General features: G+C 44.3%; 1 pseudogene; it reads right to left on the reverse strand.

The window, feature by feature from the left end:
- Positions 1-128: 128 nt before the first annotated feature.
- Positions 129-27777, reverse strand: LOC117849081 (lysM domain-containing GPI-anchored protein LYP6-like; annotated as a pseudogene).
- Between the last annotated feature and the right edge of the window lie 40 nt (positions 27778-27817).

Below are 27817 nucleotides of genomic sequence, written 5' to 3' on the forward strand. Positions count from 1 at the left end.
ATATTGTTTGCTTGATATTTTCAGCATTACCCCAAAAAGAGACGTCCCAGCCATCTGATCGTGCAATTTAAGCAGAAATGCCACACACGGCAAGAATGGAATAAAATGAACACTGGGCAAAATGCTTGTTACGAAGTAGTAATAGTTCCGTTAACAAAACCTCCGTAGCTGCAAGAAGAGACATTGCATCCTGCACTGGTTGGATGGGTGCTCACATTGCCAAGCATCACATTGCTGTTAGGACACTGCATGCTTGGGCATGATCCTGATAATCAAGCAGGCGTGCAATATAAACTGATAGAATAGAAAACAGGCATAATGATGTAGAAGTTAAATCCAGCAGTACAACTAAGATCATCTGAAAAGAATGACAACACTAATCCCACTTACCTGAGACTGCCTGGTCCACAGCTGCACTGCACACAGTTGCCAGCAGTAAGCATATAGGTTCCATTTGCTACAATCAATCCACGGTCTGAAGCAGATTTTGGAAATGTAGATGCACATGCTGATGCAGAAATAAACCACCATTATCAGAATAATTGTTCGAAGGGTTATGTTCAGAAAAGAACAAAAAGAAGGTCTGCAATTGCATAATAAGTTCAACACGACGAAGTGTCCTTAAAAATATACATATACTGAATAACTGCTTATTCACCACAATGTGATGCTTACGCTTTTTTACATGCTCCACATCTCCGAAACTCAAGGACTGAACAACATCTAAACATGTTAATGTTCAGAATAATGTGCTACATATGCTATCTTACCAACTAATTGGTAGCTTCTAAAAATTATGACAGTAGGATTCTGTGCCTTCATTTCGGAAATGGACTAACATATGAGCCAAATCATACGTTCAAAATAACTAAAATCTTCAACTATTAAGAAACCTGATTTCCGTTCACTCGACAATCGAATTGCAGATAGAATTCCATCATACTGAAATGTGCACTGTGGTAACTGGTAAGTCTGTTACTTCTAATGTTCCTGGACATTGTTTAATTACAATAGAGAAAGACTCCGGAAACAGGTCTTGCTCTGCAGCAAAATAATCAACATAATTGATAGACAAGGAACTAACACATTCATGCCCAATAAAAGAACAGTGACTCAAGGTACTTTTGCGATCTCATGTCAGGATACTACTTTACTCGTTAATTAGTTCTTCAAAACACAATACTCTGGTCGAACAACCTGTAGGCTTGTTCGCAATGTTTGGCTCAAAACTATTCAATGCAACAAACAACAGCTTCCTTAAGAAAACTCTATTAAGTCATACCAATGCCATTAAGAAAACTCCCAAAGCCCAGATGCACATTGTGTACGAATCGTATGAGGGCATTTCTAGTAAATTCAGATTACATGGCCTTCCAACATCAAGTGCATATTGCTGCTGTTTAGATCATAGTATTTCAATAAACAGATTCAGTAAAGACGATCAAGTTGCCTATTTGGTTATTTCACGAGAACGTACCTGGCAACGGGATCGCGAGAATGTCGCCTGGTGCGGCCACAGGACTCCCCATGGCATTCACATTCATGACATCCGTGACGGTGGTCTCGTAGCTCGAGGTGATGGCGGGCAAGGTGTCCCCGACCTGCATGATGTAGGAGAGGTACACGGCGGACAGGTTGTTGTCGGATGAGTTGAAGCAGACGCAGGGCAGCGGGACAACGAGCTTCTGCCCAGCGTCAAGCGGCGCGTCCGGGGGAGGCGAGGCCGTTCTCGTTGCGGATCTGGTCGGCGGAGGTGAGGCCGTTCTCGTTGCGGATCTGGTCGGCGAAGGTGAACCCCGCGAAGACGACGTCGGCGACGATGGCGAGCGTGTCGGCGGGGCGCGCGACGTAGCGGACCGCGACGGACTTGCGGACGCCGTTGGCGCAGGAGCAGTGGGTGGGCACGCGCACGAAGAGGGCCATGGGTAGGATGCGGCGCGCGGCGCCGGGGGCCCCGAAGTCGAGCGCGTTGGCGGCCAGCAGCACCGCCGGGTCGGCGAAGAGCGCGGCCACCTCGGACACCTTCATTTCGGCGTACAACGTGTAGCCCAGCAGTGCCTGGCAGGGAGGGGGCCGCCGGCCGCCCGCTCCGCTGGCTGCCGCGAGGCCGCTCCGCCGCCCGCCTTCGCTCCCCGCCGCCCCTCCCTGCTCCCGCCGGATCTGGATCCGGCGTGGGGTGCGGCTCGGAGGGAGGGGGAAGCGAACGGCCGTGGCGGGCGGGCGGGCGGCGCGGCGCGGCCGTGAAGGGCGGGCGCGCGGCCTGAGCGGCCGGAGCCAAGGCCGGGGAGAAGTTTTCCCCCTTTAACTCCCTCCCTTCCCTCCTTTTTCCACCTCAGGCCCATGTATTCAGCATTTGGACTGCGGGTTGATTTCACAAAACATCAGGGTTTTTTTGCAAAATTAGGGCGACGTACGAAAAATCCTGGCAGAGACGTTGCTTGCTTTAATAATAGGTATATATATATATATATGTATATATATGTATGCATATATGGTGGCTTAATCAAGTAGACACAGACCAAAGCTTGGAATCAATCGATGTCTTCCTAGAACTTAAATAAAAAAAGTGGGTGAAACTAAGCTTGGAACCTGATGCGTTGCCAGGTATTCGTGACATTATTGTTTAAGTACTAACGAGATAACATTGCTGTACATCTACTATCAATTGTTTTGTTAAAAAAATATGTATCTTCGTGATTGTCCAACCGATGAAGTATAGAATCATAGTGATCTAATCAACTCAAAAATACAAAAGAAGAAGAAGAAGAGCATGAACGCACGTAGATTAATATAGTTTTTACACATGCCTCCCTATATAAAGGATCCTATAGTATCTTCTACAGTTACCTAATTTCTCCATCCAAAAGTTTCTAAAACTTAACAACTTGTCCATCAATAATGTAGGACGAATTTTTATGTGCATTCCAATGCAAAATAGGTGCATGGTTCTCCATATATACGGCCCTAATAAATGTTCCCCTTTCACTTCATTTTTTAATTTATTTGCAATTATTCTTTAAATAATTTAAACGACAATAATTAGAGAGTGTAGTCTTTGTACTAACACTTTTTAATTTTGTTCTCTATTTTAAGGTCCTCCTAATCTGTTTAGGCAAAGACACGCTATGCCAGAGACGATTTGAGCTGGCATGTCGAAATTAGCGGCAGGCGGAATTGGCATCCGCCAGTACAAAGGTGACCGGGGCAGCCGGGCTAGTGCCCGCCAGCACAAATGGGATGCATCTGTGCTAGCGGGTGCATTAGGTGGCCCGCCAGCGCAAATGCTGTCCAGATAAAGCCGAGAACAACTTCTTCCCCAGCCGACCTTCCATTTGCAGCTTGCTCGAGAGGAGCTCGAGAAAAGCTCCAAAAATACCAAATCTAAGGGGGAAGGTTTTGCTCTTGTTTTCTTTGGAGGAGGTGGCTATAAAAGGTAAGTTTGTGCTATTTCAACCTTCTTTTTCAACTTCTATCCATCATTTCTAGCTTCATTAGGTTGTCATCTAGATCTAGATCTAGACCTAGAAGAGGGAGGAGGGAAGAGACAGAAAATAACTAGAGATGGATTATTTTTGTAAATAAAATTCTATGGTCATATTATAACCATTACAATGCTATGTTTGTCATTTTAATGTAATATAGAATGAAGTTTGATTTTTTTCATTCTACTTATTAATTATTACATCCATGGTTTAATTGAGTTTCATCTAGGGTAATATAGAATTGTTTTTTATTATATTTCTTTCTACTTAGTTACTGCATCCATAATTTAATTGAGTTTGTAGAATTGCGATCCATAGCTCATTAAATTAGTTAATATAGCATAGAATTATTGTTGTCATAAGTTGTTAAAGATGGATCATAAAGCATGGATGTATAGCATACGGAGACATTCGCATACATTCATGTCAGAGGTATCAAAGTTTGTGGAGGCTGCGGAGAAGCATGCTCGCATTTGCAAGACAAAGCAAATGCATTATCCGTATTTTGACTGTAGCAACAATATTGTATGGGAGGATACTGATGTCATCAAGAGGCATTTGATAAAGCGAGGTTTTGTGGATAGATACACAATTTGATCCAACCATGGTGAGGCAGGAGGTACTTTCAACAACACAGACATCGATACTGGCTCTGATGAAGTGGGTGGTGATGATGCAAACAAAAATGATCATGTTATGATGGATGATGATTATGACCGTGGAGATCAAAATGGTGATCAAACAGATGCCCGTGTGGAACCACAGGTGGATGAGGAACATGATGTTGATATGGAGGACATGTTGCGCCACATTGAACTGGAAGTGTTGCTAGGGAGTGCTAAAGGGTTAGAGAATTTTGAGACACTCAAGAAGGTAGCAAAGGACCGTATATACGAGGGATGTGGGAAGGAGTGTACAGTGTTACGTTTCGTCCTGCATCTTCTGATCCTGAAGGCTAAATTCGGCTGGTCAGACAATAGTTTCAATGATCTCCTTACTCTAGTGGACAAGTTGCTCCTGAAGCCTAACTTTGTGCCAAAAAACATATACAAAGCAAAAAAGATTATCAATTCATTGAAAATGTGTGTGCAAAGATATATGTGTGCAGGAACCACTGCATATTGTACCGCGGTGAGTACGCAGCATTGTAAAAGTGTTCAAATTGCGAGGCTAGCTGGTACAAAAGTAATGCCGATTTCTGTGAGGACTGTGCCAGTTCCTCCATCAGGAATAAGAGGAAGAATGGTGCAAAGAAAAGTGCTGGTGCTCAAGTGGAGAACGAGTCCTGTATAGGTACTGACATGATGACTCAGTGCAGAGTCCCTACCTTGGTGATGTGCAACTTTTCGGTGGTGGACCGTCTGAAGCGTTTGTTCTCAAATCCAAAGACTGCTGAAATGATGACTTGGCATGTTGATCGCCCAGTAAAGGCTGGTGGAAAGCTTTGACATCCTTCCGATGCTCGCTAATGGAGGACCTTCGATGCCAATCATCTAGGGTTTTCAGATAAAAAAAGAATGTACGGTTCGCATTGAGTACATACGGCATGAATCCGTTTGGTGAAAGAAGCAGCACGCACAACACATGGCCAGTGCTGATGACCATATACAACCTTCCCCATGGCTATGTCACATGAGAAAGTTCCTTTTGCTAACCATTCTCATACAAGGTCCAAAGCAACCTGGCATCGACATAAATGTTTTCCTTGAGCCATTGATGGATGATATGCAGAAGCTTTAGGAAGATAGGGTTGGGATGTGGGATAAGTACAGGCAGGAGCACTTCACACTAAGGGCCATTATATTTGTTACCATCAATGATTTACCTGCCCTATTTTCCCTAACAGGTCAGGTAAAAGGTAAGACATCATGCGTAGTTTGCTTGGATATTACATCATACGTGTACCTTAAGGGATCTATGAAGAGAGTGTTCATGTGGCACAGGCGCTTGAAGACACACCAATACCGCAGGATGAAGGACTTTTTCGATGGCACCAATGAGAATGATTTTGCTCCAAAACTGGCTACGGGTAAAACAGTATTTGAAATGTGCGAGAAGGTTAAGTTCAAACTCGGTAAGAAGTCATTAGGTGGTGCTGATAATTTGAAAATGGGAAGAAAGCAGGCTGAAACTACAGACGTCGCAGACATGCCGTTTAAGAAGATGTCTATCTTCTTTAACTATTTAACATACTGGCAAGAGCTGGTGGTGCGCCATGCCATTGATGGGATGCATCTTCAGGAGAATGTGTTCGATAGCACCATCGGATTCTTGGGCTTATCAAGCAAGGCAAAGGACAGACTAAAATCACGTAAGGATCTGGTTGACCTTCAAATCAGGCTAGAGCTCCACCCACAAGAACTTCCTAATGGTAAGCAATATCTTCTCCTGGCTAGCTACAACTTAACACCAGATGAGAGATTAGCTATGTGCAAGTGCTTGCGCGGGTTGAAAGTCCCGACTGGATTCTCATCCAACATCCGGTCACTAATCTCAAAGGACATGACACTTGCCAGCTATAACTCTCATGATTGACATATGATTATCACAGTTTTTCTTGCTATTGCGATCTAGGCTATTAAACCAGTATTTGTAAAGATGGTTATCACACGGATGTGTTACTTCTTCAACGTAATTTCGCAGAAAGTAATCAATTGTGTCGAGTTGGCTAGGCTTCAACTGTTTGTGTCGGAAACTCAGGCCTAGCTCGAGATGTGCCTTCCTCCATCCTTTTTTGATATCATGGAACATCTCATGGTCGACATGGTCCAGCAAATAACTGAACTAGGGCCTATGTACTTCCATCAGATGTGGACATACAAACGGTTCATGTCGACTCTTAATGGATACACGAGAAATAAAGCCTTTCCAGAGGGCAGCATGATCGAGAGCTACCATATAGAAGAGAGTGTTGATTGCTGCATAGACTACATAAAAGATAAGAGAGCTATTGGTTTACCGGAATCTTGACACGAGGGCAGATTGTCCAGGAGAGGTACCATTGGAATGAAAATATTCATCGACAAGGACAACTAGCAATTAGAGAAAGCGCATTCAAGCGTTCTACAATAGCTTGCAATAGTGGAGCCCTTCATCGAGCAACACCTAAATGAGGTCCGTGGACAAAGTAATGGTCGCTCGGAGGATTGGATCATCAAAGAGAAAAAGCGCCGTTTCCCATCATGGTTGAAGGACCATATGCAGCTATTTGAAGGAAATTTCACAGATGAAACATTGACCAGGTTGGCGTCTGGCCCAACAAGCAATGTTACCTCATGGCAAGCACATGAAATTAATGGATACACATTTTATATCATTGCAAAGGACAACAAAAGCGTGGCGTACCAAAACAGTGGTGTTTGCATAGAGTCGATTAATACATTCGGACAGAACATAACTTACTACGGTTTCATAGAGGAAATATAGGAACTTGACTACGGAGAGAATATCCGGATCCCCGTCTTTCGGTGCCAATGGGTCAAACACCTGAATGGCATTACAGATAAAAATTATGGGTTGAACTTGTAGACCTAGCCAATGTAGGTTACAAAGATGACCCATGGGTACTCGCTGAGTGTGTCACACAGGTATTCTACATAACCAACCCTATGAATGCAAAGAAGCACATTGCCATCTCTAGAAAACAAAGGATCTTTGGAGTTGAAGGTGTAGTGGCCATTGAGGATTACAATCAGTATGTGGAATTGAACCTGTTCAAAGACCATGAACGAAGAATCAAGCATGTTGAAAGAAGCATTCATAAATCCATGAAGTCATGGTTATGTAGTGATTGTGAAGGAAGAATCGTTAAAGGATAACTTAGCGTTTCTTATTAGTTATGTTGTAAGACTTATTAATTATCTTGTAAGACTTTATTAATGTGGATTAGACTTTATTATCTTGTAACTGACCGCCAGCATAAGAAAAGGGTAGAGGTACATCCATACCACAATACAATATAACCAGTTCTAATAATAGTGCAAGTTTATACATCAATATTTAAAGGTCCTAGAGAGAACAAGTTCAAATCCATAAGAAAAGGGTAGGGGTACAACCATGCATGTTAATATTTCATACTCCGGTTCGCTTCCTTAGATATGGAACATAGTTAAGGTCTCCAATCATCCAGCGTAGAACTTCATCAAGATAAGTTAGAGCACGGATGAGTGCACTCTCCTTCGCTTCACATGGACAATCACATACACTACTATAAATCTCGAACAATGGAGACATTAACTGATGTGGCCTATAGAAAGTGAGAGAGCCTGTAACATCCAATCTCCGGTGAACATCGGGTTTCCACCCATGTAAGTCAAATCAAACACATCCAAGACTTGATCCAGAATCACACGAAAGCTCACTTCCGCAATGGTAGTACCAAATATATCCTAAAAGATGATAATAACATGATGAAAGTTAAAAGATGTAACATAACTAAAGTTAAAAGAATGAGAAAAGAATATTTCATACCATGTCATGTTGATTAAGCCGACAAAGTCTCTCAGCAGTCACAATCACATTGCCTTCTCCCTCCTTGAGCTGCTTTATTCGAAAATATGACAAGTCTGGCATAAAGTACCGATGATCCTTAAGCTACTCTAGGCAGGCCTCCACAACGGTCCTCTCAAAAGTTACCCTATTTGGTGCTATTTGACTCCATGCGGCAATTGAAACCATCGGGATGGCCTCTCCTAGTGACATCAAGGTGAAATCTATATCTTAAACAGGTACTTGAAAAGAGAGATGTACTCTTTTAAAATGAGGTTCACCAACAACCTTGGTTTGCACTACAGGAGAAGTACCACCTATAGCTTCGACAACATCTTTGAGCCATCTAATAAGGTTGATAAGCTACAGTGTATGTAAGTAAATTAGAATTTATTCATATGTAGTAAAAAAATCAATTAAAAGAAGGAAGAATATTACTATGTTGGGAACTGATCCGCTCCTTCGATCGCCTGGTGGCAAGTCAATGGCGTCATGAGGGAAGTGAAGTCCTAGACGACTAGCGGGAGGGTCCTCGAATATGTACTATCCCATGCCACCTCCACGGCCGTCACCACCACGGCAGCCACCACCACGGGAAAAAGAACTTCCACTTGCCATAGTTAGCCCAAACTATCCAAATAAAATTGTAATAAGATATAGGTGGTTCCACCAACATCAACTTCAATGATAATTACATCAAAAATTGATTAATTCACGAAATGCTTAGAATAAAAGATTATCCGAAATAATGGAAGAAATTTAGAATTGTTGGTTTAGATCTCATGAATATTTTTATAACTAATCATAATATATTTATTATCATATTGCAATTGCATGGAATAAAAATAGAAAAAGGTAACAATTTTTATTTTCTAACACAATCTCTATCTAAAAAAATAGTGTGATCTGCATATAAACTAATCATAACATATTTTTTTTATCATGTTGCAATTGCGTGGAATCAAAATGAAAAAAGGTCACAATTCTTCTTAATTAATTTACTTGAACAAAGTACAAAAAATAGAAAAAAACAACCGACCGGGGCTCGGGGAGGAGGTGGCGGAGTCGGGGAGGAGGCTGCCCGGCGGTAGCGCGTTGCGGACGGGGAGGAGGGCCCGTGGCGGTGGCGCTCGGGGAGGCCACAGCAAGTCGAGGAGGAGGTGGTGCGACGACGAACGGGGAGGGGCCAGCAGCGGTGCTCGGGGAGACTGCGACGGAGTCGAGGAGGAGGTGGCCTGGTGGCGTCCGCAAGGCGCGGCGGTGGGGTGAAAATTGGGCAGCTGACGGTGTGTGCTTGCAGTTCTCCGTCAGGACTTAGAAATTTTCGAGGCCTCTCGGGTCTTATAGTGGAGGCCTCTATGCTGGCAGGCGCTACCCTTTATGCTGGCGGGTGCTAGTGAAGCCCGCCAGCACAGCTCCTGTGTGCTGGCGGGTGTCAGTAAGCACCGGCTAACAAAAACTTTTTACCAAATTTTAAAGATTTTAAATACTTGCTAAATGAGTTTAGAAAATGTTTGAAACTTCTACACCTGAACATAAATATTTTATAGTGCATGTAAAAATTATATTTTCATACATAACATAAACGTTTTGAGTAGTTAGTTCACATGTCACTATAGGTTGAAACACCTTATGAGTTATATGGTCATTATGTGCAGTGGACATTGAGATACAATCAGTATGAGAAAATGGATAAAATTTGTGTTGGAATTTTTATCTATGTTAGTTTAGGACAAAATGGCTTAGCTTTAGGCTAGTTGTGGTAGAGGGTTACATTATTACACTTAAATAAGTTGTTATAAATTGTAAATGTGTCCAAACAATCATGATAATTGGCATGTAATAACTTTATCACATCCCCAACATGGACATAAATAAATAACATAATTTTGAGATAGTATAGTTGTACCTCCTTCCAAAATGGATATCCAACTCATACCAACCATATAACTCAAGAGAAGCTTCAACCTATAGTGACATGTGCTCTAAGTAGTCAAAAAATTTATGTTATTTATCAAAATATAATTTTTACATACACTATAAAATATTTATGTTCAGGTGTAACAATTTCAAATATTTTTGAACTCATTTGGCAATTATTTAAAATTGTTTGAGATTTGGTGAAAAATCTGTGCTGGCAGGTGGTATTACAGCCCGCCAGCACAGAGGAGCTGTGCTGGCGGGCTGTAATACTACCCGCCAGCATAGAGGGCCTCCACTATAAGGCCCATCGCAGTGAAATTTTTCCCGAGTCCTGGCATGAAACCTCAACACGCTGTCAAGCTGCCAAAATTTCGCGCCGGAATTTTCACCATGTCGCCGCTTGTCCACCGCCGGCAGCCCCCTCCCCCTATCTCCGAGCGCCGCTGCGCCTCCCTCCGCCGGATCCACCCCGCCGCTCCCACCGAGCTGCACCGGCCCGTCTCCTAGCACCGCCGCGCCTCCCTCCACCGGACCCGCCTCCTCCAATCCCACCGAGTGGTGCCAGTCCGTCTCCGAACGCCGCCGGTCCCCTCTTGCCCCATTTCCGAGCGCCACCGGCCCCGACCCCTCCGCTGCGTCGTAGCACCGCCGGGCCCTTCCTTTACGCCGCCACCGGCCACACCTCCGTCCCCCCGAGCACCACTAGCCCATTGCGTCCCTTTGTCTCCAACCCCGGCAGCCCCTCCCATTCCCGAGCGCACCCCCATCTCCACCGCCAGCGTGCCTTCTTCTTTTCCACCGCCGACCCTCTCCCGACCCATGAACTCGTGCCACCAGCCCTGCCCCTCCGCTCCTCCCTAACGCTGCCGAGCCACCTTCCCGATGCCCAACGCCGCCGTGCCTCCCTCCTCCCCAACGTCACCGCAGCTGCCAAGAGCCGCCGCACCGCCTCCTCCTCGAGCGCTGCAACTCCTCTTCAAGGCCGCACCGCTGCTCCGTGATGCCGCGCGGTCGCTCCTCCCGAGTGGCGGCACGGCGCCTTCTCCCCCAGTGCCGCCGCTCCTCCCCGAGGCTGCGCTGCCGCCGGTCCTCCCCGAGGCCCCCATGCCTCTTCCTTTCCCCCGAGCCGTCACACCTCTTCCTCTCCCCGAGCCCGAGCGGTTGTTTTTTTATTTTTTTCATGCAAATATAATTACTAGATTGCAAATTATGGTAGAAAAGAAAGTGTAATAATAGATTTGGTGTATAAATATTTATGGATTGCAATTTTCATAGATAATAAATATTTATAAATTGTGATAGGAAAATTTTGGTGTACAAATATGTATTGATATGTATAAATTCATGAATAATAAATATTTATAAATTATGATAGGAAAAGTTTGGTGTACAAATATTTATTGATACGTATAAATTCATGAATAATAAATACTTAAAATTTGTTATAGGAAAAGTTTGGTGTACAAATATTTATTGATATGTATAAATTCATGAATAATAAATATGTATAAATTTGGTGTATAAATATTTATGGATTGCAATTTTCATGAATAATAAATATGTATAAATTGTGATAGAAAAAATCTGGTGTACAAATATTTATTGATATGTATAAATTCATGAATAATAAATACTTATAAATTCATGTTATTGATATGTATAAACTCATAAAAAAATTTAATCCCAAGTATTACAATTTTGCATATTAAGAGCGATGGACAACAATGAGAATAATGTTGAATCCTCTGAGGATTCAGATTCTGACGACGATTGCGGATCGTATTCTACTCCACTTGAGTACGAATCAAACCCACCTAGGTCTCGCAAGTGTCCAGATGAAGATGACCCTGAATACGATCCAGCCGCGGATCATCAGGTACCTGCATGCACATACATATACTAGCTAGTGATTTGTATGTTGTTCACATGTAGATGATAAAGTCCAATTGTTGGTTTCTCTATAGAACGATGACTAATCCCCAGTAAATTCCCGCTGCGACGTCGTAGAACATCTACTCTGCATGAAGAGGAGGTAGCTGCCTCTGCACCACAACCTTCGGCTACTACTGCTTCTAGTAGTAATCCAAAAAGGAAATGTGAGAAACGAAGCTGAAACTAGATTCCTAGAAAAGGTAGTCTCGTAATAGAAGAGCTTGGCACCAAAGGTGAGCCCATATTACCTGAGGGGATATCTACTAGGTTTCGGAACATATGTGGAGCTATTGTCAGGGATAAATTGCAAACCTGGATCACGACTAGTAATTGGAAGAAGGTGCCTACCACTACAAAGGATGTATTGTGGGCCACAGTGAAAGAAAGGTTCACTTTTCCTGAAGGTCAAGAGAAATTCGCAAGAAACTTTGCTGAGGGCCTCCTTGGAAGATGTTTCAGGAATTGGAAGTCTACTCTTAATAAAGAATATGTACAGAAGGCCAAGAATGCTAGGGATGACTTCGGTAAGATTCCTCAAGAAATGTGGAAAGAGTTCAAACAACAGAAGAACACGCCGGAAGTAAAAGCCCTGAGCGAAGAAAATACCGCGAAGGCTATGAAAGCCGCTGAGAACCCCAATCACTTGGGTGCGGGAGGTTACGCTGCCAAGATCGTTAAATGGAGGAAAGAGGAAGAAGAAACGAGGAGAGCTGGTTTACCGGATATGTTTGCAGGCATGGATGAGTGCAACAGGAATTGGGTACTAGCTCGAATTCCAACTGTAACACCCGATGGAAAGGTTAAATTCAAACACCCCTCAACAGAGCTAATTTACGAGAGGTTGGAACAGCTCACTGAGGCACAAAAGAAGGGTCTTTTCAGGCCCGACAAGGAGAAAGATCAGCTAACCACCATGATTGGAACCACGAAGCACTCTGGGCGTGTTCGAGGGATGTCATCAACATTGCCCTGGGGTAAAGCTAATGACCAAGCAAGCTACAGGAAGTGCGATCGTTATAAGAAAAATCTTGAAGAGAACATGAGAGAAATCGCCAAGCAGGAGTTCTTGGAGTTCTTGGCCAACCATGCGATGAGCCAAACGATGGCTGACCCGACAGTATCCGATGGTCAATGACAGGCAGAACCAACCATGCTACTTGCCCAGACAGGATTCGTTACTCCGAGTAGTGCTGGCTCCATTGCAAACGTGAGGTGTCTCGTTGACAACATACAAGTGGATACACCATGCAGGTTGGTTATACCTTATGGAAGGAAACAAAATAAGTTTTGAGAGGTTGCAACAGGCATGGCAGTAACAAGTCATATGTTCCCAATACACCTAGGTGCAAGTTGTTACGGTGTTGGATGGGTCGTGCGAGATAGACATCCCTACTGATGAGGGGATTGAGATTATCAGTGATGTGATGAACCAATACATATCGTGGCATCACTAAGATACCATTCTGAATGCATCGCCAGAAGCCTCACGGCCGAGCTAAGAACTACCCCTTCCAAATTCAAATAGTGACACGGAGCAGCCAACGCTGTCACATTTGCAGGGAGCTAACAACGAGGAAGAGCAGCCAATGCTATCACCTGTCTGAGAAGCTCTCAATGAGGATGATGGGACATCAGCACTAGAAGGCGATGAACGAGTAGATGATTTAGAAGTTAATGATCCAACATAAACTTCACTGGCATCTCTACCTCCCAAGAGGCCAGCGGTACCTCGTATGGTCAGCACATATGAAAAGGCTCCATCAGCAGACGTCGACAAGTTTTTAAACGTATTGAAGAAGAAGGCTTTATCTTCCGGTGAAAAATCTGTAACTTGCAACACCTCTCGACAAAAGGAAAAGGATCAAAACGTTAATTTCTTCGTCAAATAATGTCCCAATGGATTATGAGCATGGCAAACCATTCTTGTATCGGTGGGATCTGCTGGAGGGCTCATGGGAACTGAATAAGCTGCATGGATGGATCATGAATGCAATGAAGCAAGGCATTCAAGAAATCACCGCGCATGTCCCAACTAAGGTTTTCCTTAGCGTTCTCCCGTACCAGATTGTGATCGATTTCAAGGATTTGCACAGACTTTACCGTCGACAACACCTCAACGTGAATCTCATTTCCGTATGGTGCTTGTAAGTCCACATGTACCGCATACACAAGTTTTAAATACATACGTATTTTATTTCAAGTACGTGAGCAACCTATTCTGCAGGATGCAATGGAGGGAGGAAAACTTGACGCATGGCAGGTTCAAGGTAGTGTATCTTGACCCAACATGAATAAGCGAGCCAGAGCACAAGTTCAAAATGACGGAAACGATCAAAGCATAAATAGAAGCAGTAGAGACATAAGCGGAGAAAGATGCTATAAAAATAAAAGGCCACAGAGAAGAAATGCACAAAGTGTCCATATACATTGCAAAAGTAATGAAGAAAAAAGTTAACAAGGATTATATCATGGCTCCTTACGGTTTTGAGTAAGCTAGTTTTAATTACTATATATATACTAGGTGCTATTTAATACCGTTTATAATATAAATTATTTTAATATAATGCAGTGACCACTAGATTTGCATCATTATTTTACCCAAGCTAGGAGAAGCAGTGGTCCTCGACTCAACCAGCTATCATAGAGATAGGTACAAGGATTTCATAGGCATTATACAAAAGTAAGACATTCCTTGGCAGTACTTAAATGCATATTGACATTCTATGCACCTAAGTTGTATTGCTAACTCTTGTCTTTATATCCTCAAAGTGCGTACAAGCTTTACACACTAAAACACGGGGTCCACAATCCAAAAAGGACAAAAGCTATGAAAATAACATATCATAGATTCGTAAGAACATAAAAAATTAGTTTTTTCATATAATGTAGACTTGTCATTAATAACAACTCATCATTTTTCTATTTGTTTGCAGTGCCACAAGAAACCTCCCAGCTCTGTGCTATGCAGATATTACGTGTGCGAGTTCATCAGAAACAATGGGAGGTACCGGACGAACCCTGAAGATGTAAGTCTCTTATACACTGCCATGTGCTAACTTCCTAATGGTAATACATCCTAATCTTTATTTACTAAATACCTGCAGATGCCTACCATCGACAGTAACTATAGCAAGATCGAAGCCAAACAAATCGACAACATTTGTATGGACATGGCGAGGTTCATCCTACGCGAGATTTGTCATGAGGATGGAGCATTCTTTGATAAAGATGGCGTGTTGATGGCAGACAAGTGCACAGATCTTCGTAGATGGGCGTAGTAGTTTTAATATTAGCGTGGCAAAGAATAGCTCTATTCCAAATATTGGATTTTTAATAATGTGAATTATATACTATGTACAATGCAGTTTTTAATAATGTGAATTATTTATTATTCAAGTTTGTTGTTATGTGGTTGGAGATACATATTTCAATTTGACGGCTAAAAACTGGTGGGAAATAAAAATTATAAATAACTCATGGGAAATAATATATTTAATTGTAAAATACATATTCCTGTTGGGTAGCATAAGCACCCGTCAGCACAGAAACCATCTGTGCTGGCGGGTGGCTAATGTCGCCCGCCAGCAGAGAGCGGTCTATGTTGGCGGGCGAGCACCCGCCAGCACAGACGGTATTTGTGCTGGCTCAAGGTTACTAGCGGGTGCGATATCTACTAGCACAAATATGTTTTAGCCGCCAACACAAATGCTTTCTGGCGTGGTGACAAGTACCGAAAAATAGTCAGTGCAAAACAAAACTGAACACTGAAACCAACAATAATAATCTGATGTTCAACCGGTTGATCGACTTCAATACATACGCACATAGCATATTAGTATTGCCATTTAGCAATGGTGATTGAGCCGTCTGAACGCATGTTGCACGATGCATGCATTAGGTGGGACTGTCAGGACCACCGATTTGTCAAACCCTCAAACCTTATCGCTAACTTCTACTCCATAATTGTATGGTATAAGCCCAGGATCTATGATAATACAGTAGATGCCATAATATACCATATACGTATAGTATATATGATTGAACACTCGTCCAGATCTATCCCTGTACTACAATACCGAACGAGATGATTCAGAGATTGTATGAATGGCAAACATATACAATCAAAATCCGTGCATGTGTAATATATGCAACATTGATCAAATATGTTATCTTTACAGGTCCTGGGCCCACACGGACACAGGTATGTAGACAGGCTAGCAGCCAAAACGGGCATATGGTTAGAGTATTGGGATGCGGCACGCGCGCGGCGGGCGACAGAAAAGAGAGCACCAACGGAAACAAATTGCGAGTGAAGCATAAATTGATGGAACTGGAGGCAAAGAACAAGAATGAGTTTTGTTTCTGTTGTTGTATTAATTCAATGCTTTGTATATTTTTATGCACGGTGAAAGAACATGTTGAATTTCGTTTCGAAAAAAAGAACATGTTGAATGAGCGTGATATCCCTTTGGCGAGATCTCTCTCTACGAAGGTTGCCTATAGCGGTTTCAATTTGATTGATCCCTTGGTACACTCTACTAAACAAAATACTATTTAGTACCAGTTGAACCTCCTCTAGTATCATATTTGGAGCGGTATTGCGTAATTGGAGACTAATGCCTTGGTCATTATTACTGGTTGCATGGCCCGGTATTAAAGGGAGTACTAGATATAGTATTAGTATTTCTTCAGTACCGAGTCTAGCTCAAGCATCATTTTGGTAAACACCAGTTTGGAGACAAGGGAGGAGCCACGAGGAGACACTATTTTTTTTGGCTTCGGACCCAGTTCGGAGACTCAGGATCCTTCAGTGTTGCGTGAGGAGCCATTTCTCGCAACCTTGTTTGGTAGGGCTTTAGAAAAATCCGCGGCTAGAGTCATAGCAAAGAGCCCATCTATCACTCGTTCAGGGTCAAGGCTCGATCTCCTTCTCTACGAGGGTCTTGCATGTGGAACGAAGACGTATTGACTAGGACGATTATATGTCCCCACCTCAACCTACGCGTGAGTGACTGTGGCACACAAGGGCTGTTGTCTTCGTAACCTCCTCACATGCTGAACACACCGCCAGCAATCCACAACGCATGGTTGCAAGAGTTCATTTCTTAGGGTTTGGGAATTTGGGGATGGGGGCTTCAGGTTTGGAGTGTCTTAAATGCGAATAGAGACATGTATGGTTGAATCTAGAGTCTTAAGGTAGGGGCTTCACCTTCGCCTTCTTCCTTCCTCTTCTCTTTCTCTTCTTCTACCTCCCCATCATCCATGTATAAAAGTTGCAGGAGGCTGAAGCTCCAGTACCCCTACTCCCATGCACCCCCACCCCACTACCACCACTATGATCCACCACCACTAGTAGAAAAATGAGTATTAGTCCTGGTTGGAAGGGTGCAAACCTCTCGAAAAACTATCCGGGATAAAACAATCGAGACAAAAGGGGGTGTCTTTTATCCCGGGTCCCTCAACCGGGACTAAATGGGCTGCCACGCCAGGCGCGGTACATGCCCCCTTTTATCCCAGTTAGTAATACCAACCGGGATAAATGGTTTTGCAAAACAAAAATTGCAAAATAAATAAATAAATCACAAGTCACGCGATTTTCACGTGAAATATGCGCGTGCCCGGTTCTTGGGATTCGAACCCACAACCTCAAGCCTCGCGCGTAGTTTCCTTGCCATCCCACCTACACACCACATTTGACTATACAGGGAATCCAATCCTTTTATACTAACTCGTGGGGGACCCTTTTATCCCGGTTGGAAACACCAACCGGGATAAAAGATTCCCTTTTATCCCGGTTGGTATTACAAACCGGGATAAAAGGGTCTGAAGGATTTAGTTTTGCCCCAGTGACACGTGGGGGACCCTTTTATTCCGGTTGGAAACACCAACCGGGATAAAAGACCCCCTTTTATCCCGGTTGGTATTAGAAACCAGGATAAAAGGGTCCGAGGGCTTTAGTTCTTTTTCAGCCACCCGCAACCGGGATAAAAGACCCCATTTTATCCCGGTTGGTGTCGTGAGCTTTAGTCCCGAGTGGTAACACCAACTGGGATTAAAAGGGTGACCTTTAGTCCCGGTTATTCTTACCACCCGAGATAAAAGGGTACCCCACGAGTAGCTGACTTTTCACCCGGGACTAAAATATCCCCCATGGGTGGCTGATTTTTGAACTGGGACAAAAGATGACTTTTAGTTCCGGTTGCAAATATCAACCAGGAGTAAAGCTCCGCGCACCCCCTTTTATACCGGGGCCTACTTTAAACCGGGATTAAAAGGGGCGCATCAAAAGTCAGTTCTCTACTAGTGCAACAAAGACATGGTATCTGATAGTCAGCCAGCAATGGAGGCTTGGTGTGGGTGGGAGTGCTAAGGTGGCAAGGCGTTAGAGATTGGGTGGTGGACGCGAGCACTATTAGGGCAACGGTAACTTAGGCCACATTTCTTGTGTTTTGGGCACGGTCTGCTGCTTATTATAGGCTACCGTTTTTTATTTGTTGCTAACATATGCGTCATCCAATGGCTCATCCTACTGGTAGCCAAAGCGATCAAGTCTAGTGACATTGTTTACTTGTGGAATGCTTAGAATTTGGTTTCTACTCACCACATCGGTGAGCTTATAAACAAGCAAGCTCCCTAGTATCAAAAAATACTCAAGATAAACTTTTTTATGAATGTAGGCACTCGGGAACATCATTTGGCGACGCCAGGTCACTGGAAACTGAGTCGACAAATAAAACGTTTCATGCCACACGCAGATATCAAACACATGGGAATGAAACATCATAATGGTCCCATGCCATACTATCATGCACTAAGAGCTTTGTAGATTCTTGTAGAGTCCAATCTATCATCCTAATGTTGCCTCCTTATCCACTCAAGATGGGCCAAATCGATTTGACATCTTTTCCATCCATAGATGTACTCTTATCTCCAAGCAGCCACTCCACTCCACTCACCTCTTCTTGTTCTCGTTGCGTACCCATCAAATTTTATGGCTCCAATCGAGGACATATATTTTGACAGTGGTCGTAAATGAGGTAGGCTTTTCTCCTTGTGTCCTCTCTGTCATTGATTCGGCACCGATGTTTGAGTTATTTATTTTTCTTGTGTAAAATAACATAGCAAAGACAAACACGCATGGCTAACGCGGCATTTTGGGCAACGTTCTCTCCATTTAGGTTCAAGCCCGACCCATCCGCATGTTATGATAATGCATAGGAAGTGAGTACATACCACTACAAACGTACAGGAATTTGCAAAAAATAAAAGCAAAATAGGCACATTCGTCCCTCAACTTTAGCTCGAGGGTCAAGTTCGTCCGTCAGCTCTCAAATCAGCAAATTTTGTCCTTCAAATTTCATTTTAGGGCCAAACTCGTCCCTCAACTTTCAAATTGGTTGATCTAGTCCTAAAGTTTTATTTTTGGATCAGACCCGTCCCTCAAGTTTTTATTTTCTACTCATTTTACTATTCCGCAAAACCACTTTTTCATAGGTAGCTGGTAGTCAAGTTTATATAGTTCGCTAATTTATTTTTAACTATCTTGTAACCAATTCTTATACACTACTGGAAAACGCGGCTTTAGTCCCAGTTGGATAGGGTCATAGATCTCGAAAATCCAACTGGGTCTAAGTTTTCGAGACAAAAGGGGGGGTCACCCGGGACTAAAGACCCCCTTTAGTCCCGGTTGGTAAAACTAACTAGGACCAAAAGGTTCAAAAAAAATAAAAATAAGTGCTGCTCACCCGCACGCGCCGGCCCCCGCCCGTCCACGCCGCATGCGCCGGCCGCCGCTCGCCCGCTGGCCGCTCGACTGCGCCGCGCCCACCGGTCGCCCGACCGCCCGCGCCCGCCGTTGCCGCCCGCCTGCTTGGCTGCCCACCCGCTCGGCCGCTTGCCCACGGTCGCTCGCCCGCCCACCTGCTCGGCCGCCTGCCTGCCGCCGCCCGCCCACTTGGTCGCTTGACTGCCCGCGCCCTCCACCGCTCGGCCGCTCGCTCGGTCGCCACGGCCCGGCTGCGCCAGCTCACCCCGCTGTCTCCGGCTGGCCGGCGCCACTCCCCCACCCGCTAGTCCTGCCCTCGCCCCGCTGCCGCTCCTCACTGCTAGTGAGGGGCGAGCAGAGGGGGAAGGGGAGGGGCAGCAGAGGGGGAGGGGGCGACAACGGCGGGAGGAGAGGGGGCAGCGGCGGCGCAGAGAGGAGAGAGGAGAGAGGGAGAGAGGAGGCACCCATGGAGGCAGAGAAGAAAGCAGGAGCCGCATGGAGAGAAAGGGTGAGGAGGAAAAGATAAGGTGGAGAAAGAGGGTCCACGTGGAAGTGCATTTTGTCCCGGTTGGAGCCACCAACCGATACTAAAGCCCCCCCCCCCCCGGTTGGAATTTAGTCCTGGTTGGTAATTCCAACCGGAACTAAGGGGCCTCTAGTCCCGGTTGGTGGCTCCAATCGGGACAAAATGCCCCTCGTCCAACTAGCCGTTAGAACCGGGACTACGGGGGGGGGGGGGGGGGGCTTTGGTCCCGGTTGGTCTTTACAACCGGAACTAAAGCTCCCCCGTCAGTGGCCTTCGATGGCTTATTTTTGACCCAGGATTAAAGACACTTTAGTCCCCGGTCCAAAGTCAACTAGGACAAAAGCTCCTGGATGGAAGGTTAGTTCTCTAGTAGTGATATTAATTGTATCTATTGTGAATTGTGTGCTTAACTCAACCTTTTTATGCGCAACAGATACCGATGAGTCACTACTTTTTGCCAAATTGTCCACTATTTTTCACAAACTTTAATCTGAATGCTTACCCAAACTTACTATCTAGCTCCCCAAAATAAAACAAACATCTTTGTAGGAAACATAAACATAAAAGTGTATGGAGATAATTAAGGTATTCAAATATAGATTTTTTGAGCTTTTGAAGGATGGGTATGACAAAAATAAAATTAATAAAATTTGAGGAACTAGATTGGCCCATTTGAAAATTGAGGGACGAATTTGGAGGGACTAAATTGGCCAATTTAATAGTTGAGGGATGAACTTGACCCTCGAACCAAAGTTCATTGACAAAAATATCTATTTTGCCAAAAATAAAATGCCATCTTGATCTTAAGATGCCTTTCCATGCTGGGCGCGCGGTGCGGAAGCACATGATCGTTGATCGATGCAATCATCGATCCAAATTAAATTTTCGCTAGGCGTTGCCTCTCGTCACATGGCTGACGGCACCATGGTGACGCAGAGGACCTGACGTCACATCTGCCACGCGTGGTCGGACAAGAGGAACGCGTACTCAGGCACCTGGAGGTTGGAGCTGGTTGGTGCGCGTTCTGACTAATGGTTGAGAACGTGGGCAGCAAGCGGCATCTTGATTGGTGCTTACACCATTGACTAATCCTCTTTCTGAGTATGTTTTTATTAGCAGGTTCGCTGGCTGGATGTGCCTGAACCTAGACGCATTGGCTGGCTTAATTAACGTTTGGCAGAAAGAGACTCAAGCGTGTAAAGCACAAAGTGGTGGGCTAGTGGAGCTAATTGTAATGGTCGATAGATCTGCAGGCCCCGGCCAAGCGGTGTGAAACCATGTGGTGGCACACGTCACCTGTCCAACCGGGTTCCTGCGCGCAGCAGAATAAACATATATATATATATATATATATATATATATCGCCGACACGGCTTCACCTGATAAAAAAACGTCCCCTGAACTATAGAAAAATAAAATGCCATTTCTGTAACCAAATTAGCTAGAGCATCAAAAGTCAGACCATGATGGATATTTGTGCTCAAAGGCGACTAACTAATGAACTAATGCTTAGCGTATGTCACACCGCTGACGCTACCCTCTGTGACGCAACAGTCCTGACGCCGCAGGGGTGCGTCGCGCGCACAGTGGCCAACAAGGCAACAACGTGCTTAGGGAGCATCGTGCTCCGGCCGCATGATTACCAGTAATATATCGCGATTGTTCCAGTAAGCAGTGTCCAAGTGTAACCTTGCCCAAACGTATACGTAGTTTTCCATTCGACAAGTCTGAACAAGCATCACTTGACGAGAGCAAAATTTCTCAAGGAACGAAAGAATCATGGAACCCTGGTTACGTATGCTGTATATACGTACATGCGCGGGAGTCACACTTGATGGCATATCATGCTGGTCATTGCCGGCATCGCTCAACAACTGTAACGTCCCCTGCATATCACGTGAACCCCGCATACACTTAAAAACTACCTACCGCGCGCGGCATCCAGTTAGATCTGCAAGTGATTCAACCATTCTTTTTGACAGCAACTCGGCAACGTCCAGGAGATAACGGTAGCCGGTATAGTCATCTAGCTAGCATTGAGTAATAGTATTAGTTATATTATATTAATATATCTCTAATGGTAATATTTAGTTTTCAATACCTTAGTATGTAGCTAGTCTCACTAGCACCGTGCATATAGCTAGCGAACCGGGTGATCATTTTAGCCCAAACATAAACTAGTTAAAATATGTGAAGATGGCGCCATCAAATAGTCCAAAAGATGCACCTTTCGACAAAGGGCTGCGGATTTTTTTTTTTGTCTTGTTGAGGTAAGATGCATGCATGATGACAGTTTGATCTGATAGATATACCTCTATATATATCCATATCTAATCTAGAGATGACAGTTTGATCTGATAGATATAACTCTATATATATCCATATCTAATCTAGAGATGGATATCCTAAGATGACTTTATTTACAAAGTTAACTTTCCGGCTAATGACAGATTTTTTTTCTAAATGACATTGTACCTAGAAGGCTATTTTGACATATGTTGCACAAAACTATAACACACACCTTTCTGTACATATTGCAAAAACATACAACTATTTTGGTATAGTGTTGAAAAGAAAACACAACTTTCTCACCCTACTTGAGGCTGACAATATAATGAGCCCAAATGATACATGCAAAGAAGGCTCATTTATGGTTTTTTTTAATTTTTGGCAACACTCGTCAAGAGAGTTACCGTGGAGGTTAGACCAATAACCTTCTTTCCTATATATATAGACATAGGGTTTGTTTATTTCAATTCAAGCTTTTCAAAAGATAGCTTTTGTGGGGTGCTGGAAAATTAACCTAGCTTTTGAAAAGTTATCTTTCTTTTATTGGTTTTTGAATTGATGAGATGTATAATCTATGTGATCCCCTCAAAACAGCATCCCGCAAAACCTAGCAAAAGCACCTCCATACATGCTTTTGTCTTCTAATACAAATACAACTTTTGCATCTCACTCTCAGAAGCCAATTTCAAAAGCAGGTTGTTTGTTTTAGCTCTTGGCTCTTGGGTTTTCACCAAAAGCCAAAGGCAAAAGTTCCTTAGCTAGAGAACTCTAGTTTTTCATCCCCACCTTTGGTTTTCCTATATCTTTTTCTTTCTTTTTTTCTTTTTTCGATGAGACATCAGATTTCAGGCATATTAGGGCACCACAGTGGTTATAGCAAACTGCTCTCTATAGCAGTCACTACCGGAAGCCGAGATAATGCCGAGTGTTTTTATATTTGCCAAGTGCAATCTATTGGGCACTCGGCAAAAGACATGTTTGCCGAGTGTATCCACATATCCACTCGGCATTAAAAATACACTCGGCAAACAAGACGTTTGCCGAGTGTCACAAATTAAACACTCGGCAAACAGCGCCGACGACACTCGGCAAAAAGGATGCACTCGGCAAATCTCTAACACGTGACAAGCACGCGCGGCCGCCGTTATGAAGCGTGGCGGGCGTTTGCACTTTGCCGAGTGCCCGTTAGCGGCACTCGGCAAACCGTAACTTTGCCGAGTGTCGATCCCAAGGCACTCGGCAAATTACACCCGTTGCCGAGTGTTTCTCAAAGGCACTCGGCAAAGTTTATTTTTGCCAAGTGTTTTCTGTAGACACTCGACGAAATAATATTTTTTTCCTTCCCTGCCCTACAAACTTTTTCCACTCTTCACACACAACATGTGATACTACATGTTCAAATTTCATATATTTGTGGATCAGTTTGCATATTTAATAAATTTATAGCACATATAGGATTTTTTCGGTTACGGGAAAATTTGAACTGCAAGTGTTTTAAATAATGGAATAAGTTCAGTGGAAAAAAACTATTCATATTAGTGAGTCCACTCTGGGGTCTTACCCAGAAAATGAAAAGAAATTTCGAACATCTTGGTCAGAAAATACGACCACAAACGTGTGGTCCAATGATTTATAAATTCTAGAAAAAACAAACGAACTCTGAAAATCACGAGATTTGTCAAGATCTCATGATGTCATACATGGAGACTTTGGAAAAAAATTGAAAAAAATGGAGAAGGTTTCGCACCTTCTGTCATGTACGACGCTAACAAATGGGAGCATCTCGAGAGAATAGTCTAGAAGTTCATAATGATCTGTTAAGATTTGGAATCAAAGTGACGGTCGAATTAGAGTTGGACTTCAAAACTTTTTGTATAGGCAATCGACAATATAGATTGGTTCCTTTCAAATTTTGCGAATTTTTCGTATCCTTTTGATAATTTTAATGTATTAACTTCAATTATAGAATTTAAATTGAGATAAATTAAATTTGAGCTATAACTGCCTAAAATAATGGAACAATATTCATAGAAAAATCAAATATGTATTGTTAAGTGAATTTGACCATGTTTTTTGAAGTACATCGAAAAAATTTAGTAAAGCACGTTAGGGAAGGTATTTATACATGAAATATAAAAGAACTTTGCCGAGTGTTTTTATATTTGCCGAGTGTTTTTGAAAATACACTCGGCAAACTTGGTGTATGGGCCCACCCACAGCGCATATACCGTTTCCAGTTGGTTAAAAAAATATAAAAAAAAGTGTTTGCCGAGTGTTCTAGATCTGGGCACTCGACAAAATATAGTTTGCCGAGTGTTTTGCATCTTGACACTCGGCAAACCCTGAAGCCTATCACAGCGCCGGCACAGTCACCTCACTCGGTGAGAGCACTTTGCACATTTCGAGTTGCCTTCACCCGCTGCCGTCCTGCCCCGTACGCGCCGCCGCCGCACCCGCCGCCCCGCGCCTCTGGCTCCCCTCGGCCACCCCTCCCCGCCCGGCCGCCCTCCCCTGCCTGCCACCGGCGCCAGACCGGCCGCCCCTCGACTGGCTTGCGCAGCTCCGGCCGGCCGGCCCTTCGCCCCGGCTCCTCCGGCCGGCGCCCCTCCATCGGCGGCCACTACTCCCCTGCCCCCGGCCGGCTCCCTTCCCGGCCCAGCCGCCCCTCCCCTGCCCGCGGCCGGCGGCCCTCCCCCGGCCAGCCCTCCCCTGGAGGCCGGCGCCTCACCGGTAATTCTCTTTTGAAATTAGGAATTAAGAATTAGGAATTAGAAATTAGGAATTAGAAATTCTATTTTGAAATTAGGAATTAGGAATTAGAAATTAGCAATTAGGAATTACGAATTACGAATTAGGTATTAGGTATTAGAAATTAGAAATTAAAAAAAATAGAAAAGGACTTTCTTTTAGAAAAGATAGAGAGGTGGTACTGTAAGGACTTTACTTTTAGATATAAATAAGAAAATAACTTTCTTTTAGAGATGAATTAGAAAAGGACTTTGTAAGTTAAAATTCATGTCAATATAATGCTATTGTACCAAACACTTGCAACAAATGTGGTTGTCGGCCATCGTGCCGTCTCTTTGGTGAGAATGTGGTTGTCGGCCATCGTGCCATTTTATTTGTTGCAGGTTTTGGAAACCTTCCCGTTTATACTTACTTTATCTGACAATAATCACGCTTAATTTCTTTTTTCACATGTCACACTTGATGATGTAGGTGCCTGCGTGGTGGTGTCGGGCGCACATGCAGTGCTGGGAAAGGATAATGGACGTGTGGGTCGAGCCCGGGTGGTTGGAGAACCACCTTGGTTGCCATCAGCGGCGTTTGATGATGTGAGGTGCATCACACCATCAGGGCAGCTTGAGCCTTGATGAGTATAGGGAAAAATGGGTACGTGAATTTATTTTTTTTGTCTAACGCTCAATTCAGCAAAATTTCTAATAATTTTGTATTTTTGCTGCAGTCGTCCTCACATGATGACTAGCCTTGCTCCCAGTTCAAGGGATGGATTCTATCCAAAAAGGGTAAGGCAACGGCCAACATCGACGTGAACCTGGATGACCCGCCCGAGGCGTACTCCGATCCTAGCATCCACAGCCGCATCACCTCCTACATAGCGATGGCAAGGGAGATTCACGGGCCAGATTACGATCCGAGCATCTAGGATCTAGATGGAGAAGTGGTGATGAGGGTGGGAGGAGGGAAGAAGCATGGCCGCTATTGGATTGGTGATAGCGTAATCGACACGGCCTCTACTCCCACTCTCTCCCAGATCTGAGCAAGGAGCACGGATTCGAGCCCAGCGATACGCCCACGGCTGACCACTGCACAGTTTCAGATGGAGGCTCTTCAGGTTCTTTCTATTTCATTCATCGTTTGTTGGTTGTTACGTACTTTACCTTTGCATTGTAATATTGATGAAAAATTGTAGGCCCAAGTGGAGAGGCAACAACAGGAGATGGAGGCGAGGGTTGAGCGGATGGTTCGGCAAAGGATGGAGGCCGAGCGGCAGAGGATGGACGAAGAAAATTGGTTGAGGATGGAACAAATGTTTCAATACATGCAAAATTTTTCTACTGCTACGAGTATGGGTACACCACTGCCACAGCCATCGATGATATTCCCTCCACCTCAGCCACCCACACATACTCCTGTGAGTCACTTGAACTTTAGTTTCAATACTTGACTTAGTTAGCTCAAACATGACTTAGTTACCTCAAATGACTTAGTTAGCTCAAAGATGACTTATTTAGCTCAAATGATATCAATCTTGTCTCACACATCTTCTTTTATGTGCAGAATCAATCGGTGGCTTCGAATTCCCAAGCTCAAGACACAAATTTGATGCAGCCGTTTGCAGGGACGCCACCTCACTGACTTATGCATTGTTTGTGAACTACTTGTTTAATCTCGAACATATACTTGTGGAATTGTGGTTTGTTGAAACTAGAATATGTACTCGGTGATCTGTGTGCATGTGACCTAAAATATATGCCTGTGATGCTTATTATATACCTCTGATGTAATATACATGCCTGTGATTTTTGTTTGAGAGGGCTCCTTTATACGTAAGAAAGCAGTATAAACAAGGGTGGATTTGCCACTTGGCCAAGTGTTACACTCGGCAAAGGCCCACTTTGCCGAGTGTTTTGGCTTTAACACCTGGCAAAGCGGCCATTTCTGTCATTTTTTGGTAGCCTTTCGCCGAGTGTCTCAGTTTTGCCGAGTGTTTTGGTTTATACACTCGGCAAAGCGACAATAAAAACGGACCTGTACGCGCCAGTTTGCCAAGTGTTTCGCCCCTGGCACTCGGCAAACACCCAGGCCTTTGCCGAGTGTTTCTCCCCTAGCACTCGGCAAATGTCGTGGCCTCCCCCATCACCGTGCCGCACTGTTACTCCGTCTTCGCCGACGGTTTTTGTTTACCAAGTGTTTACTAACACTCGGCAAAACTGTTTGCCGAGTGCCTGACATTTGACACTCGGCAAAGTTCTGTTTGTCGTTAAAATCTTTGCCGAGTGTCAGATGCCGAGTGTAACACTCGGCAAAGCCTTTGCCGAGTGTTTTTAGACCTTCACCGAGTGCCCCCGGCATCTTCCCTGTTTCCCGTAGTGAGTGTCCACGTAGGATATAGCAAATTTTATGGTCATGCTACAGCATAAATTTCTAAATTAATACTTCTCCCCACCCGTGCAAACCACTACTGCGCCTCCACCTCCGTGGTCGCCGGCCGCCACCCGCCTGGCCTCCGACCCGCCCGCTGCCAAGCCCGTCACCCTGGCCTCCCACCGCCGCGAGGAGTCTCCCACGCTGCCGGCCGCCGCGAGGATCCCGCCGCACCGGCGGTCACATGGACAGGCAAGGTCCATCGGCAACACAACGCTTGAGGCCCGCCGCCGCCCGTTGCAC

Source organism: Setaria viridis, chromosome 3 (assembly GCF_005286985.2).
Source record: "Setaria viridis chromosome 3, Setaria_viridis_v4.0, whole genome shotgun sequence".
Taxonomy (NCBI): domain Eukaryota; kingdom Viridiplantae; phylum Streptophyta; class Magnoliopsida; order Poales; family Poaceae; genus Setaria; species Setaria viridis.